This window comes from Xenopus tropicalis, chromosome 3 (genome assembly GCF_000004195.4).
Source record: "Xenopus tropicalis strain Nigerian chromosome 3, UCB_Xtro_10.0, whole genome shotgun sequence".
Classification (NCBI taxonomy): domain Eukaryota; kingdom Metazoa; phylum Chordata; class Amphibia; order Anura; family Pipidae; genus Xenopus; species Xenopus tropicalis.
Genome location: NC_030679.2, coordinates 100,364,211 through 100,380,528, shown reverse-complemented (window position 1 = coordinate 100,380,528; position 16,318 = coordinate 100,364,211). Strand labels below are relative to the sequence as shown.

The 16,318-nt window shown below is 39.4% G+C and overlaps 1 protein-coding gene across 3 annotated transcripts in view; it reads right to left on the bottom strand.

The window, feature by feature from the left end:
• Positions 1-16,318, bottom strand: part of rfx7 (regulatory factor X7) — a 65,203-nt gene that overhangs the window by 36,726 nt on the left and 12,159 nt on the right. The window lies entirely within an intron of this gene.

Here is a 16,318-nt window from a genome sequence, read left to right as displayed (position 1 = left end):
TTGCATTGATGAATGTCACTGTTCATAAGTCCACCATCAGGAGAATATGAAACAACAATGGTGTGCATGACAGGGTTGCAAGGAAAATGCCACTTATTTCCAAAAAGAACATTGACAACCACCTACAGTTTGCTTAAAGACCACCTAGACAAGTCAGAAGGCTATTGTAAACCTGTAAGAGGATGAGAAAAATAGAAACTAATTTAACAAAAGACAACCACTACACCATAAGAACCCTATCCCATCTGTGAAACATGATGGTGACATTAGCATGGTTTGGGCCTGCTTTGATTTCTCTGGAACATGACTGCTTGCCATCATTACAGGAAAATGTCAGGGTATCCCTCTGCAAACTGAAGCTCAAGAGAAAGTGGTTCATGCAGCAAGATAACGGCCCCCCCCCCAAAAAAAAAACAATAGTCACTCTACCACAGAAAAGTTAAAGAAGAAGAAAATGAATGCCCCAGACCTACATGCTGACCTACATGCTGCTTTTGCTGCTTACAGTAGCAAAATCCAAATCTGTTAAACTTTAATGCAAGACCACTATCAAGTCACAAGCCTAATCATTGTAAAGACAGGCTATGGGTGAATTCACAAAAGTGTCAGTAAGTGCACAGTTCTCAAGTGCAGTCAAAATGTCGTAAGCATGACAAATTAACAGAAGGTATCTTATAGTTTTATGGATTTGTTGTAAATCCGCCAAATTTCACAGAAGTGTCGTATACATGGTAAAAAATTGCCATTATTGCGCTGTGAAAATGCATGCCATAACATTTTTTTTTTATATAGCCTTAAGCCAGATTAACCTATCTAGCGTTAAAACTTGCGCGCAAAGTTGCGCCTTTTTCGTAGCGTTAAAACTTAAAAGGCGCGACTTTGCGCGCAAGTTTTAACGCTACGAAAAAATTGCGACTTTGCGCAACTTTCGTAATGGCTACGAAAAACTAGCGTTTTTGTGCAAAAATCGTAAAGACGCCGAAAAAATCGCAAAAAATACGAAAAAATCGCAAAATACCGATCATTACGAAAAAAACCGCAATCGGACGCATTCGGCCCGTTCGTGGGTTAGTAAATGTGCCCCTAAGAGTTTATTTAAAAAAGGAGGTGATAGAGGTCATAGCTTAATATATAACAGATTTATCTGTAATTTAACACAAATTCTATATGCATAAAAATAAATTCTAACAAAAAAAATATTTATTTTCCTATTGTGGGGGGTGGGCTTTCCTGGATACTTCCATCTGTAAACATCTTTCTGTATTTGTAAACAGCAGCTTTGTCTCTTATCTGCATTATCCTGCCATAGGTCAGATTCTGACATGAAGAGTGTTTTTTTATGCCTTTCTGTTCTCTGCATCTGACTTAAAACAATGTAAGGGCTCTGGCACACGGGGAGATTAGTCGCCCGCAACAAAACTCCCTGTTCGCGGGCGACTAATTTCCCCGAAATGCCATCCCACCGGCGAAAATGTAAATCGCCGGCGGGATGGCATACGCGGCAGTGCGATTTCAGTGAAATCGCTGAAGTTGCCTTGAGAGTCGCCCGCGAACAGGGAGATTTGTTGCGGGCAACTAATCTCCCCGTGTGCCAGAGCCCTAAAAGGAGTTAGGCCTCCTCTAAGTCTTTTAATCAGCTAGCTTGTAAGATTGTTTCAGAAGTCAGAGACAGGACTGCAGACAATGTAAGCTTACAAATACTGCTTTCAGTAGCGATTACATTTAAAATTATTTTTCAAATGTTTTATATTCAAATATTTATTAGAACTATATTACTATTCATTTCTATGAAAATAACAGTTTTTCCAATTTCACAGCACTAAGGGGGTGTTTTATCAACATTCAAGTATGGTTCAAAAACTTGAATGTCTGGTATTAAGTGCAAAAAAACAAAAACCCAAATATAAAACTTCGCCATCTAAAAGCTAGCTAGTTTATACAGTTTATATATTATATGGAAGCTGTCCTAGGCAAAGTCAAGCCATATTTTCAATTCGAGATTTTCAAGGTTTTTTCGAGTATTTAAATTCACACGTTAAAAGTATTCAAGTTTTTTTATTTGAATGAGTTTTTCATATTAATAAATATGCAAGCATTAAAATTATTTATAAATGCAAGTTTATTTGAGTTAGAAACTTGAAAAAAACATTTACATGAAATCTAGGGATCCAAGATTTTTTTTTCAAATTGGTTTTCCTAAACCGTAAAAAAAGTGACATTTTTATGAATTACAAAGCTCAGTTTATCAAACAAGCATCTGCAAGCAATTTAGGTGGAAAAAGGACAGAAAAGGTACAATAGAAAATGAATTTACAATTAATTTAAACAAATATGTAACTTTGGATTTTTTCCTTCAATAATTCAATGACCAAGCATTGGCTCATTTAATTAGGGTCTTTTAATCTACAGCTTGCAAGCAATATGTTGCTCACCAACCCCTTGGGTGTTGCTTCCAGTGGCCTCAAAGCAGGTACTTATTGTATTCCTGGCTTTTGGGTAAGTTTTGGTTGTATAAAACCAGGTGTACTAACAAACAGAATCTCCTATAGGCTGTCTGTCTATGTAGGGACTAGCAATTATCTGATTACAGCTCTTATTAGGGAATCCCCAGAAACGTTTTTTCTTCTATAGAAATTCCAAAGCTTCTAGAAGGAGATTTTTTGCACTTAATGAATACCAGACATTTGAGCTTTGGAACCATAACTGCAAATCTGAGTGAAGATTAAGAAGAAAAAAAAATCAAACTTGATCGGTGATAAATCACCTTGACTGTTTGAGGCAAGAAAACATAGCAAAGAAAAGGAAACAAGTCAGTTTAAATATGCACAGCGTAAAACTAGATGCAGTAATAATCCAAAAGTCACTTGGACTATGGCCTGATGACTACAAACATATTACAGACAAATGTTCTTACATTAGACAGGCGATGTCATTACACTTTATGAACCGTGTATACATACAGTTGCAGATATTAACATTTAGAGCATTCTACAGCATAATAAAAGGCTATGACTCATTCATCAAATTACAACAAAGCTTTTTCAAGTGCAGGACTTTTATGGATTTATGCAGTCAGTCGCCTTAGAGAACCAAAGCAAATATATGTGTATTTCTAACTGAGCTGTACAGGTTGATGTCATAATACATTAGGAGTTCCTTCTTTAGTTTCTGCTTTAGTAAGGAGAGATGTGTCTTCTGGACAGACTATGAATTATGATTTACAGCCTAGCTCACACAGCTGCTGGCCAGGTATAAGTCCAATAACATAAGCAGAGTAAACTTTTGGGGTGGGAGAAAATAGAAACCTGAGCATATTTTCATTGAATTTGGCCATTGTTATTAAAGCAATATTTAGGACAGACTAGGTTCCAGCTATTATCCTTGTAGAGAATTTGTGGAGACAGGAAGATATCTAGAGCCCCTAAGGCACTGCTCTTCAGACAGGAAACAATCTGAGGCACAGAACATGTACCACGCAACAATTCAAGTGGGTCAGAATGATAAAGTTGTTGTAAAGCAACTGCCAAAATAAAACACAATACTGCTTTGAGAGCTGCAAGCGTACATGCTCCAGCTTCAGACATTTGTATTGCATCTACCTAAACAGTTTCTTTCTACAATTACATTTATTGCGCTATAGTTAGAAACACAGACTAATGGGCCGATCTAGCCTTATAGTCCTTGAGGCTACAGGAACACTAGAGGTTTTGATCGTGGTGACGAGCAGCAGTGGTGATCAAAATGCTTTTGTGGTGTACTAAGTTACATTTAGCTACATTTAGCTACAGTGCAGTTAACCAACCAAGACAACTCAGATGTGCTATTTTACTGTTCTACCACTGTATCAACAAGTTAGCCAATCAAAATGCCCCTGACACCTATAGAGGTTTATACAGTATGTAAGGCTTTTGCAGCATATTTTAGATGGCACCAATAACAAACTGCACGCTAAAAAAGCGGTGGTGCTTTTCATCCAGAAACAATTCACTTGAGCATCTTTGGGCTTAAAATCACTTGCAACAGCACTGTCAGGTGTTTCCTATTCAAGTGAAAGTAAGGGGTTTATTGACTGGTTTACAATGATTATTGGTGGCACATTGGGAGAATGCCATTTTGATTACCACCAAAAACAGCACAGATGAAAATGACATTGCCCCAAGAAAGTATGGTAAACCCTGTCTATCATTTACATTGAATCAAGGCAGCAATTTTTTCTCAAAAGCATCTATAAACACTTTTTATAACACTTTTTGTTAAAATATATAAATTCAGGTTTGCATAACACTGATGGCTTCCATTCGCTGTAGTTACACTGCCAAAGACAAAACAAATGACAAAGAGAAGCCACAGTGTACCTTATTATTATTATCATCATCATCCATGCTTCATGTTCTGCTTGCTTTCTTTTATTCAAACATCGCCCACTCTTCTACACAGAGCACACTTGAGAATCAGAATTTTCTAGTTGCTACGGCACCCTTGAAAAAAGCTTCTTTCCAGCTGTGAGCTGTTTGTGTGTTGGTGCAGGTTTGTGCTCACATATTTATAGGAATGTTGCAAATGATAACGTTGAGTTTATGGTGAGAACAATAAGACAGGGGTACAATATACAGTGGCTTGCAAAAGTATTGAACTTTTCCACATTTTGTCACATTACAGCCACAAACATGAATCAATTTTATTGGAATTCCACGTGAAAGACCAATACAAAGTGGTGTACACGTGAGAAGTGGAACGAAAATCATACATGATTCCAAACATTTTTTACAAATAAATAACTGCAAAGAGGGGTGTGCGTAATTATTCAGCCCCCTTTGGTCTGAGTGCAGTCAGTTGCCCATAGACATTGCCTGATGAGTGCTAATGACTAAATAGAGTGCACCTGTGTGTAATCTAATGTCAGTACAAATACAGCTGCTCTGTGACGGCCTCAGAGGTTGTCTAAGAGAATATTGGGAGCAACAACACCATGAAGTCCAAAGAACACACCAGACAGGTCAGGGATAAAGTTATTGAGAAATTTAAAGCAGGCTTAGGCTACAAAAAGATTTCCAAAGCCTTGAACATCCCACGGAGCACTGTTCAAGCGATCATTCAGAAATGGAAGGAGTATGGCACAACTGTAAACCTACCAAGACAAGGCCGTCCACCTAAACTCACAGGCTGAACAAGGAGAGCGCTGATCAGAAATGCAGCCAAGAGGCCCATGGTGACTCTGGACGAGCTGCAGAGATCTAGAGCTCAGGTGGGGGAATCTGTCCATAGGACAACTATTAGTCGTGCACTGCACAAAGTTGGCCTTTATGGAAGAGTGGCAAGAAGAAAGCCATGGTTAACAGAAAACCATAAGAAGTCTCATTTGCAGTTTGCCACAAGCCATGTGGGGGACACAGCAAACATGTGGAAGAAGGTGCTCTGGTCAGATGAGGACCAAAATGGAACTTTTTGGCCAAAATGCAAAACGCTATGTGTGGCGGAAAACTAACACTGTACATCACTCTGAACGCACCATCCCCACTGTCAAATATGGTGGTGGCAGCATCATGCTCTGGGGTTGCTTCTCTTCAGCAGGGACAGGGAAGCTGGTCAGAGTTGATGGGAAGATGGATGGAGCCAAATACAGGGCAATCTTGGAAGAAAACCTCTTGGAGTCTGCAAAAGACTTGAAACTGGGGCGGAGGTTCACCTTCCAGCAGGACAACGACCCTAAACATAAAGCCAGGGCAACAATGGAATGGTTTAAAACAAAACATATCCATGTGTTAGAATGGCCCAGTCAAAGTCCAGATCTAAATCCAATCGAGAATCTGTGGCAAGATCTGAAAACTGCTGTTCACAAACGCTGTCCATCTACTGAGCTGGAGCTGTTTTGCAAAGAAGAATGGGCAAGGATTTCAGTCTCTAGATGTGCAAAGCTGGTAGAGACATACCCTAAAAGACTGGCAGCTGTAATTGCAGCAAAAGGTGGTTCTACAAAGTATTGACTCAGGGGGCTGAATAATTACGCACACCCCACTTTGCACTTATCTATTTGTAAAAATGTTTGGAATCATGTATGATTTTTGTTCCACTTCTCACGTGTACACCACGTTGTATTGGTCTTTCCCGTGGAATTCCAATAAAATTGATTCATGTTTGTGGCTGCAATGTGACAAAATGTGGAAAAGTTCAATGGGGCCGAATACTTTTGCAAGCCACTGTATGATGCTTTGACAAACACCATTACAGACAACAATCTTAATAAGGGCGCATACACTTGGGCATTTCGCAGAGTACAGGAGAACCCCGCCACAGGGGAACCCAGGGCGCGACGTGCGCGTATAAGCCCTTAGGTTAAAAACCCATCCAGAATATATTTTCAATATAGTTCTATATGTATAGGTGAAATGGCTACTCCTATACGAGGATCAAGGTGCTGCCAGCAGAGCATTATTAATGGATCGGGTTCTCCGTGAACCCACTGTTAGTTATATTATAGTTTATATAAGCTGGGATTCATCTTAAAACATTGGGACAGTATATTTTGTTAAATATAGTATGAGTGGTAATTTAAGATAGTATTTTATAGGTATATTAGTTTAGATCCCCAGAACAAAGTAAATAATATACATTTGGTGTGAAATTGAATGACCCCCCACCACCCAAATAAGTTTACTTTTGCTAATGGCGCATTCACAGTGCTTTTTCATTCATCCATTTTATAAGTCTAAAGGCAGGGGACAAAACAATCCAAATTGCCATGAACCTGAATTGAAAGAACCAGGTACAGTTATGAGCTGGTGATTATCATCAGGGGCACTCAAGCCACAAGACAGTAGTTTGTCCACCAAAATACTGAATTTTGATTTTAAGGGCACACGCAGCCATTATCTGGCAACAATTATGGGCTGCGTGTGCTTGCATCGGGCCAGATTCAGTGCTTCCTGGTGCAGGCACAACAAGAAGATTTTTTAAGCATAGGAGTCAATCTGCCCTGTGTGTCCATGTCCTTAGAATCAAAATTCAGTTTTTTTGACTATGAATTTCACAAAATGGAAACATTGTACTACTACACATTGGCAGATATTTAATTAATTTTAAGTTTTGCACATTATTTCATTTCTTGTTATATAAACTGTTCATGGGGAGGAAGAATATATATGTAACAATTTAAAAAATCAAATAGGTGTTTTATCTATGTGCCAGCTCCCGCTGTACCTGAAAAATGATTTGTGTACCAATAGTTTAGTTCACACAATAACTTCTTATATTATATACAGTAAGCTTCGAAACTCTTTTGCCCACCTTTCAGGTTCATAATATATACAAAACCAAAACAATTTTTTTCAAACATAATTACATACATGTCAAAAGAATTTAGTATTTATACTAACAAAAACTGTTGAACAACAACTTTAAAGTGATTACATCATTTTTTAACCAGCTGTTGATAAATGAGCCTCAACTCAGTTTAGCTGAATTTAGAGCTGAGCTGTTGACAATCAGTGCAAACCCCAACAATTACAAAATGAACCGATTTACAGTTATCATTAGCTCTTTCCTATCTACCTGCTTCCTCACTGTATATCATGTGCAAAAAAATACACACAGAATGTGATATTACTAATTTTGATAGCACAATCTATACATAGACATGCAATGACAGGTCTTGTATGAACAATATTATTTGTATATTTGTACCTTATATGGTCTGTTAATTTACAATTTTAAAGCACTATTACTTGGAAAGTCTAAAAGGACCAAAAACAGCAGTCATTCCAAATCAATGTATTACAGTGTGAAACCTACATAAATGCATGTTATTGGCCAAATAAAGGTGGCCATACACATAGCAATTTTGATCTTTCGCGTGGTCTTTTGAAAGATCGTTCCAACCCTCCACTGACATTCAGGGCTGAATCGTTAGATATGGAGGTAGAAACAATAGAAATTCTACCTCCTCCTGCCGATTCAGCCCTGGACGTAGATTTTGCTCGGGCGCATCAAAATCTTTTAACCTGGCCAACCTACGGGTCGACCAATATCCGCAGCCTTTTGCAATATCGGTTGCCTCGTTGAGCAGCTATTTAAGCACCGAATATCGTACAAAACGAGGTTTCGTACAATATAATCAGAGCGTATATGGCTGGCTTAAGTGCGCACTATTATAATGGAAAAGGCCCTTATCAGCATAAAGGCCCTTATGTAAATAGGGTCACACTGCATTTGCAAAAAATACCTTTAGGGCTCTGGCACACGGGGAGATTAGTCGCCCGCGACAAAACTCCCTGTTTGCGGGCGACTAATCTCCTGGGATTGGCATCCCACCGGCAAAAATGTAAATCGCCGGTGGGATGGCATAAGCGGCGGCACGATTTCAGTCAAATTGCGCAAGTTGCCTCGAGAGGAAACTTACGCGATTTCAGTGAAATCGCGCCACCGCGTATGCCATCCCACCAGCGATTTACATTTTCACCAGTGGGATGGCATTTGGGGGAGATTAGTTGCCCGAGACACAGGAGATTTGTCGCGGGCGACTAATCTCCCCGTGTGCCAGAGCCCTTAGCTCACAGGAGTATTTACTACCACAGATTGGCATCTGCTATATTGTTTGCCTATACTGTTTAGCATTATTAATGAATATTACAATAAATCTACATCGAGCAGGTACACACTTTGCAGAGAGCATGCTCTCAAAAGCTTTCAGTCAAAAACTATGAAAAATATGAAATATTATAAGAAAAATAAACTACAACATTTACGGAGAATGGTAAATCATTTTGTTATCCTTTCAGAAAAAAAATATCAGCAATACCATTAAACTTTATTTTAACCACTGCAAAATACAGAACATTTACAGAAAATACCAAGCACACAAAACAGTGAATGACACAGCAGGAAAAGATAAGAAAAAATTCTAAAGTAACATGCACACCCTGGGCCAATGAATTACAGGTATAGGACCCATTATCCAGAATGCTCGGGACCAAGGGTATTCCGGATAAGGGGTCTTTCCGTAATTTGGATCTCCATACCTTAAGTCTACTAAAAAATCAATAAAACATTCATTAAACCCAATAGGATTGTTTTGCATCCAATAAGGATTAATTATATCTTAGTTGGAATCAATTACAAGGTTCTGTTTTATTTATACATAGAAAAAGGAGTCTATGGGAGACGGGCATTCCGTAATTCGGAGCTTTCTGGATAACGGGTTTCCGGATAAGGGGTCCGATACCTGTACTTGTGCTTGAACATCCCCTTATATTAGCCACGTTTATATTCAGCTTTGTAATAGGCCTCTGCTGCCTTTAAGAGGTTTCTATAACTCACTGGATATCACATAGCAACATAGTAAGTTAGGTTGAAAAAAGACATTTGTCCATCAAGTTAAACCATAATGCCTATATTCCTTCACTTGCTAAAAAGTTATCCAACCCCTTCTTGAAGCTATATAATGTATCAGCCAGTACGACTGGTTCAGGGAGAGAATTCCACAACTTCACAACTCTCACAGTAAAAAATCCTTCCTTCTAAACGGAGTGGGTGCCCCCGTGTAAGTTGGAAAGACCTACTGGTAAATAAAGCATTAGAGAGGTTATTATATGATCTCCTTTTATATTTATACATAGTTATTATGTCACCTCTTAAGCGCCTCTTCTCCAGTGTAAACGGAGACTTTCCATACCCTTTACCAGCTTAGTTGCCCTTCTCTGGACCCTCTTTAATTCAATAATGTCCTGTTTGTGCACTGGAAACCAAAACTGAACAGCATATTCTAGATGGGGCCTTACCAGCACACTGTAAATGGGGAAGAATAGCACCCTCCTTCCGTGAATCTATCTTGTTTGCCCTTGCAGCTGCTGCCTGGCATTGCTTGCAACAGCCAAGTTTATTATCTACAAGGACTCCAAGGTCCTTCTCCATTATGGATTTTCCTAGTGCAGCCCAATTAAGAGTATAAATGGCTCACATATTTTTATATTCCAGGTGCATGACCTTACATTGCTTATAATACCCTTCCCTTAAATCATTTATGAACAAGTTAAACAAAAGTGGACTCAGTACAGAACCCTGAGGGACCCCACTGAGAACCATACTCCAAGTAGAGAATGTACCATTAACAACCACCCTCTGTACCCGATCCTGTAGCCAGTTTTCTATCCATGTGCAAATGACTTCACTAAGACCAACAGACCTTAGTTTAGAAAGCAGTCGTTTTTGAGGAACGGTATCAAATGCTTTGGCAAAATCCAAATAGATCACATCTACTGCATCCCCACTGTCCAGCTTTTTACTAACCTAATCATAAAAAGCAATTTCATTGGTCTGACATGACCTGTCCTTCATAAAGCCATGCTGATTACTGCTCATAATGCCATTCTCTAGCACATAATTTTGTATGTGATCCCTTAACAAGCCTTCAAATAACTTGCCCACCACAGATATCAAACTTACAGGCCTATAATTGCCAGGCTGAGATCTTTCTCCCTTTTTAAATATAGGAGTGACATTAGCCTTTTTCCAATCCATAGGTACCATACCAGATGAAAGTAAGTCTGAGAATATCAGAAACAGTCAATGGGACAGGGTTAGTAATTAGCAGCTCAGCTCCTTTATAAAATTACTTGAGTGACCCTGCAATAACTAAAAAAAAAAAAAAAAAAAAAGCCCAATTCCAGTTAAGCAATAAAATGATAAAGCAATAGATTTCCCAATGTTAACCCAACACTACTGAAAGGCACACCAATTTATGGTAACAGGTCAAACGTACAGGTTATTTGCAGATGACAATATTTTAGTCAGTACCTCCCTACAAATTTACAGATCTTTAAAGGAGAAGGAAAGGCTAGTAAAGAGTTAATCTCAAAATGCAGGCATACCTTCAGTTGTCTCAATAGTGCCCTTAAGACTCCCCATATTTCTCCCATTCAGAAGATCTGAAGCCAAACAGTTAGAAAAAACGCTGAGCTGGGTAGAGAAGATTCCCATAATGCCTCGCTCCTTCCCAGACTTGGCGACTTGGGACTGTAGGCGGTGCATGCGCACGCCCCCTAGCGTCCGGTTGCCATGGTGTGTACAGACAGCCGGCAAGCAGGTACTCGTGGGGGGAAAAGCAAAGGGGGAGCCGACTGGAGAGAGCGATCGGACGGGGGGGGGGGTAGGGTGCTGACAAAATGGCGGCGCTGTTCACTGAAACAAGTATGTAGAATGTAGCAGGTGTATCTCTGTAAATCTTTCATTAGGCAAGCCAGAATTATAGCGTTTTTACACAGCAATGGTAGTACTATTTAATAGTGTGCTTCATAGATTTTGACTTTCCTTGTCCTTTAAGATTACCCTGCTTTCGCCCATTAATAAAGCAGATCTGATTGGGCAAGACAGGGTACATAGTTTCAGTGAAAGCCTTACCCCAATATGTAATAAAGGCACAAAACTTGCCCATGTGCAGTAATCAATAAGATGTTTACTTAAAGTGACCTAGAAGCCAAGTTTTAACAGGTATTTCTTTTAAAGCATTCAAAATACTAAGGGGTTTGCAGGATAGGGCAGTTATTGGTGCAGGGCAGAATAGCTTTTTCACTTAAAAAATGTTAGTGTTACTTTTCCTTTAAAAGCACAGACCCACAACCAATGGCACAATTCCTCCCAGTCATGTGACATATTTAAACACCAGAAAGAACCCTGTACCAAGGAAAGAACAACCCCAGACACTGCAGGGAGAACACCAAAATAACCAATGCACTAATGGAAAAAATGTAGCGATAGCAGCGAAGCCTAGCACATATTCTAAGCCAAAACTCAAACTGAAAATCTGAATGATCTGAAAATCACATAATGCTAACGTTGGTTCAGGAAGCAAGAAAATGAACAATATTCATTAAGGCCAAAAGGGGACAAGGTGTTAAGTGTTTTTATCCAAAAAACTTCCCTTAGTAAAAGCAGACGGGAACTCTCACCCCCCCTTGGGGGAACAAGATCAATCGCAATGTAGCGAAAAGAAAATGTTTATTAGTCACCCCGTCCCTAAACACAGTACTTATGGCGGAACGATGACCATCCATACATATCCTCAAGGTTTGATCTGTCTTCCCTACATACGACAAACCACAAGGGCAGGTAATCAAGTAAATCACATAAGCTGTAGTACAGGTAATGTGGTGCCTAATAGTAAGATGTTTACCTGTCTGTGGATGTAAGAAAGTCGCACCTGGTGTCATGTATCTGCAAGAGGTACAATTGGGACATTTAAAACATCCTGGTTTATTGCTTCGTAACCATGAATCGGACTTCTTCTGATGACATGCAATAGGGTCACTCTGTACTAAGAGGTCCCGTAGATTTGTACCCCTCCTATAGCTAACAAGCGAGGCCCTTGGCAAAACTTTCTTAAACTCAGGGTCAGCCTGAAGGATATTTCAATTCTTCCCAATAGCATTTCTGATATGATCAGACCTATCATTGAAAGTGGTACTAAACACAATACCCGGGTGTACCTTAGGTCCCCTATTAATGAGGCTACAACGTGTACGAGTCGTGGATAAAGCCTGCGACAGGACTGATGCTGGATAACCCCTCGCTTCAAAGCGCCCCCACATCTCAAGGATTTGGGTTTCTGCTATATGTAAATCAAGAGTTATTCCTCAGTACCCTACAAAATTTTGAAATGGGTAAAGATTTTTTAAGGGCCGGAGGATGGCTACTGCCAAAGTGAAGGAGCACATACTTATCAGTGGGCTTGTGGAACAGAGTGTAGCCCAAATGGTTACCTGTGATCCACAGTTCAATATCCAAAAAATTTAACCGCTCACTTTGGATATCGGCCGAAAACTTTACAGGACTATCTAGTGCATTAAGGTTAGCTACCATGTTATGGAACTCAGTCTCAGTGCCACCCCGAAGCAAGATCATGTCATCAATATAGTGCTGGAAAAACAAAAGGTTATTACCATAGTTTGGCAAAATGTGCTGTTGTTCAAAACAATGCATAAATAAATTAGCATACGACGGATGCCATGGCCGCACCCATTGCGGTGCCCGAAACCTGTAGAAAAAAATCCACTGTCTCTAATGCACGCCGTGTGGCCGCCAAACCCTCCCCGTGCGGGATACAGGTATAGAGGCTAACCACATCCATGCTCGCTAAAAAGAACCGTCCACAAGGATACTTAGTTGCTTAATACTGTCCAGCAAATGTGGGGTATCCTTGAGATAAGTAGGGGTTTTCTGTATATATATATATATATATATATATATATATATATATATATATATATATATATATATATATTACAGATAATATTAGATATATATACAAGCCAACATAGCTTCTTGAAATGTTCTGAAAGATCATTGGTTATTGGTTCAATAAGATTGTCCTAGAAATCTGGGTTGGTAAAAAAAGATATATATTGCTCTATCTAGCAACGTGAGAGACATTTGATGATAAACAATCTTTTACTGAGTGATGTGACCATTGGAAGGAAAACAACATTAGCTTGTACAAGGACTACAGCTAAAGTAGAAAAAACTTGAAAATTTTACTCTTGATAAACATGATAAAGCCCCAGAAAAAGAACAACTCACCACTGGCTTCCTATAAACAATAAAAAAACATTTTGTCTTACTTAGGTTACTCCTTGTATCGTTTAACATATCATTTTAGCCAAAGATACAGCCATTAATGACAAAATGATGGTGTAAAAAGATTTCAGTGTGATCCAGTTGGTGTGTCCAGTGGGCAGCGCTGTGAGGCAAAAAGACACCTGCTATTTTAACCAAAAATTTGGCTCTTCTAGTGCAGAGAGCAAAATTGCAGATGGTAACAGGAGCCCAAGCTGGACTTGGATTTCTTAAGCTGGCCATACACGTGGCGATCTGACGATGTTTCGTGCGACCATTGGTTGCATGAAACATCGTCAGATCTGCCACACACCGTCAGGGCTGAAACAGCAGATAAGGAGGTAGAAACAATAAGATTTCTACCTCCTTCTGCCGATTCAGCCCTGACGGCAGATTTTGGTCAGGCGCCTTCTATGGCGCCCGATCAAAATTTTCTAACCTGGCCGATCGGCGAGTCGACCGATATCAGCAGCTTCCTGCGATATCGGTCGACTCGCCGACATGCCATACACGCACCGAATATACATCTGTGCGTGTATGGCCAGCTTTAGGGCTCTGGCACACAGGGAGATTAGTCGCCCGTGACAAGGGAGACTTGTCGTGGGCGACTAATCTCCCCGTGTGCCAGAGCCCTTAGGGAGATTAGTCGCCCGCGGCAAAACTCCCTGTTCGCGGGCGACTAATCTCCCGGAGTTGCCTTCCCCTGCCATCCCACCGGCGAACATGTAAGTCGCCGGTGGGATGGCAGACGCGGCGGAGCGATTTCGGGAATCTTACATGTTCGCCGGTGGGATGGCAGGGGGAAGGCAACTCGGGGAGATTAGTCGCCCGCGAACAGGGAGTTTTGCCGCAGGCGACTAATCTCCCCGTGTGCCAGAGCCCTTACTGTTGAGTGCTGTTCTGATATCTACCGAGAGCTGCTATCTTGCTACCTTCCCATTGTTCTGCTGATCGACTGCTGATAATAGCACAACTTACCACTCCAGAAGGATGTAAATATGTCACTTATCAAATCAATTAATGGTGCTGCTGAGGCCTACACAGTGTGGGTCAATGGACAACAAATAGGTAAAATCCAGTAAAATGGTGGGATATTTTGTTCTATTAATTGTGGTGCCATAGCCCCAAAGACTAATTAACTTCTTACAGTGATACAGTGCTGGACCAGGTTCTCAAATTTAGACTGGAAGTTTATTTTACCAGCAAATAATTAGTGGTACTTGAACAGCCACAGTGTATTCACAAGCAAAAATCTCTACTGACACTTATCTGTGTGACTTCATCTATGATGGACTGTACTTTGCATTCTATAGTTTCCTGCATCAATTACACATTATTAAGGAGATGCAGAACAGTTACTTATGATGCCTCTGGACATTTCTTATTATAGCACAATGTACAGTACAAGGTTCTCTCAAAACAAGACAAACTACACAATGACAAAGAGAGATCGGTCATTACAGTCAATGTCATCTAATATACTGTATTTAAAATATTTTATATTTTTTTCTCTGAATTTCAAGTATGGGGAGGAAAGCAATAGATTTAAAAGAAAACTATTTTATAAGAATTACCAATTAGACACAGTTTTCATGATTGTGCTTATGAAGTTTTTTTTTGTTAACAGTAAAAAAAAAAAAAAAAAAATATATATATATATATATATATATATATAAATAAAATATAAAAATTATATTACCACAATCTACACAACTTAAAATTGCAATTAGGCAAAAACAAAAAATGTAATATGAATAACTCATTGCTCCACTAGAGGCCTACATCTCTTATATTTATATCTGTCTGTACAGCGAAAAGACAAGCTGAGGCATGTTTGTGGTTTGAAGGTTTTGTATTCCATTGGTTGCTATATTTGCTGCCTGAGCAAGTAAAATAATTCCAGTACAATCATCTCAAAGGATGCCTATATTATCCTTGTGAATATGAATAATGTTTGAGAAATAGGAGACTCCACTCAACAAAATCCATATGGAATATGGTCTTAGACAAAACGATATGCTATCAATCCCACTGATATATGCTTCAATGGTAGATTCTGAAAAATTATTGCAAAATATGGCCCAAATCTAAAACTAATGTATTTTGTAACAATAACCGGAATTTCTTTTTCACAAATACAGCACATTTAGGGGTGTATTTATTAACACTGGAGACATAGGCTGTGATGTTGCCCATAGCAACCAATCAGCAATTAGATTTGAAGGGTCACCGACAAGTTAACAGAAGCAAAAGATTTGATTGGTTGATATGATCAACATCACAGGTGATGTTAGTTTCCAGTGTTAATAAATATGCCCCTTACTGTACAGTGGTGTTATAACATAGTACAGGACCCGTTATCCAGAATGCTTGGGACCAAGGGTATTCCAGATAAGGGGTCTTTCCGTAATTTGGATCTCCATACCTTAAGTCTGCTAAAAAATCAATAAAACATTAATCAAACCCAACAGGATTGTTTTGCATCCAATAAGGATCAATTATATCTTAGTTGGGACCAATTACAAACGGGTTTCCGGATAAGGGATCCCATACCTGTACTGACAAAGTTAGTCCATCTAGGGCTTCTTGCTACATTGTCTGTCTCTCTTGAACAGCTGGTAAATATGGCTTTGAAAAATTTTGCATGTATTTCCCATAAAGCAGAGGCTTGAAGACATTATTGAGAGAGTATCAGAAGGCACTACATGAATTCTCT